The sequence below is a fragment of the Triticum urartu genome, chromosome 3A (assembly GCF_056163025.1).
Source record: "Triticum urartu cultivar PI428250 chromosome 3A, HENAU_Tu73, whole genome shotgun sequence".
Classification (NCBI taxonomy): Eukaryota; Viridiplantae; Streptophyta; class Magnoliopsida; order Poales; family Poaceae; genus Triticum; species Triticum urartu.
The window spans coordinates 16209733-16212279 of NC_141875.1; the positions used below are offsets into that span (position 1 = coordinate 16209733).

Sequence of the window (2547 nt, forward strand, 5' to 3'; positions counted from 1 at the left end):
AAGAGTAGGAGAGAAGCAGCTGAAGCCACCGTGCATCACCTGAATACATTGAACTTCACTTGACCCAATTCCAGCTGACCAGAGTCAAGGGGTACATGTTTTGGCCTTAGATTTTTGCAGATGTTATTATTTTATTCTATAATCTTGGTCAAACTTTCAAGTGGTTGACTTGCATGGAAATCAATATACCTTATATTCTCGAAAGGAGGGAGTACTTGCCAAGAAACAGTTTCTTTTGACAGCATGGAATGGAGTAGCTATGGCCTATGAATGGTCACTTTTTTTGTGTGTGTGTCCACAGACTTACACTAGCCACAATGAGGAGTAACATACACTAGTAACATACACATATCCCTAGACTATATTACTATCTTTTTAATGGGTAGTAACATAAGTGTAGTGTAATGCAAAATTTTATTTATTAGGTTATAGACTTATATTGTATTCGGACATGTGATGTTACAGTAACTAGCTAAGGTACTCAAACCACCTCTTTCCTCATTAACTCATTACCACATAAACAAATTTGCTGAGTTGGATTCGATGTTACTGTTGAAGTTACTTCCACTGTGGGTAGTCTTAGGACACCGGTAGTTTGATCAAGACTGAAACTGTCAGCAACAATGTACACTGTTTTCTAGTCCACGCTTGATCCCTAGGTAGGGTATGGATCAGGGGTGGATGATATACCTCTCTAATAGCATTATGTTCGCATAATTTTTGTGCGTGGTTAATCCTTCCTGTTAAAAGTTATTCTAACACGAGGACCTGGTTAATCCTTCCTGTTTGTTCCACAGTGTTCTGTGGGGCATTTCATATGCTCGTGTTGCCGTCCCAAGCTCATGCACAACAATTGTCACTTATGCTCTGCCGAAACTACCTTGCGCTGTTTAGGGATGGAACGTCTCATGGAATCAGTCATGGTCCCTTCTCCAATGCAAAACGTGGATGCGCAGAGAAGCTCACCTACTACCAGAAGGAAGGGCACGAGAAGGAATGCCCGAACGCCCCATGCTTCTGCCCGGAGTTGAACTGCGGCTTTGCGGGGCCAACGGCCGCCCTTCTTGACCATTTCACCTCCATGCACAAGCGGCCGCCTACGACCATCAGATACTCCAGGAAGCTTGAGTTCCACGTACAACCAGGCTTGCACGTTCTCTGTACCAAAGACAAGCAGATTTTGTTGCTCAATGTTGTAGTAGACCCATTTGGGCATGGCATCTCTGTCGTCTGTGTCCAACCTGATGGTGTCCGACCTAAAGCTGCAAATTCCAAGTTCAAATGTCAAATGTCCTACCACTGCTCAATGACGGCAGAAAGGACAGCCCAGTTCTCGATTGTGTTAGATCTCCCTCAACACACACCAGGTTGACAGAGATCTAGGGGGTGTTATTGAAAATCATGTACCGCATCCTACATGCACTATATATCCTCCTCTCGTTCGTTCTCAATCCATCCATCGGAATCAAAGCAAGTCAGATTCAAGTCAAAGCCCAACATGTACGTACGTACCTCAATGCATGGACAGGCTCCACAAGGTGGACTGGTCACTGGAGAGAGCCGGGTCGCTTGTCTGCTGCCGCTGCCGCTGCCGCCGTTCCTCCCGGCCCGCCGCAGCTCACGAGTGGACCAGAGACGGCACATCGCCTGCATCCTGCGGCATGGACGACTTACAGCATCTCCAGCCGTGCCCCCAAGACGCCCCCAGGCCGGTTTTTTTTACCAGTCGCGCCCCCAAGACGTTGAAATCCGTCGGATCGGCCTGTTTTCTGACTCGGCGCGCCCAGGCCGAACCCGGCGCATTGGGGGCGCTTGGGGGCGCCGGCGGAAGGGAAAATCGCCCGGGTCCCCACTGTCAGGCGAAAAGTCACACTGATTCGCCCTGTTTTCCCCTCTCCTTTCCCGACACCTTGCCGATCCCCGCGTCGCGAGCCACCTCTCCGCCGCCGCCGCCGCTATCTCGCCATTCCTCGCCGTGAAACAAAGAAAGACCCCCCCGACGCCCTCTACCCCCACTTTCCCCGAGTTTCCCTCGCCGCTCCGGCACCCGCCGACGAGTCTGCGCACGACGCCCGCTACGTGCTCGGTGCTTTGCCTGCCCCGGCCGCGATGGACTCCAACGACGAGGAGGTGCTCGCGGCGTTGCTCGAGGAGGAAGCCGCTGCCGCCGCCCAGGACGAAGAACACCTCATGGTCCTCGCCGCCCTGGCCGGCTTGCTTGCCGGCGATGCAAACCCGAGCCGAGGCGGCTCGGCGCCGGGGCGACGGGGCAACGCCTAGCTGGACGTGCAATGAAATATGAGTGTTTTTATTATTTGTGATGATTTTATTTGAATGAGCGCCGAAACACGTTGAGCGTGGGCCGTTTTGCGCCGGAAATTGGGCCAATCCAGCACCGAAAATGGGCTGAAAGCGCCGATACTGGGCAGATATCGGCGCCTGGGGGCGACCTGGGGGAGGGGGGTGGGGCGGCAGCTGGGAACGCACTAGCACCCAAGCCTAAAATAGCGTCGGCTCGCCCGAAGCAGCGGTTTTCAGCGCGTCTTG

The 2547-nt window shown here is 52.5% G+C and overlaps 1 pseudogene; it reads left to right on the plus strand.

Moving 5' to 3' along the window:
- Window positions 1–623: 623 nt before the first annotated feature.
- LOC147977875 (putative E3 ubiquitin-protein ligase SINA-like 6) lies at window positions 624–1372 on the plus strand (annotated as a pseudogene).
- Window positions 1373–2547: the final 1175 nt, after the last annotated feature.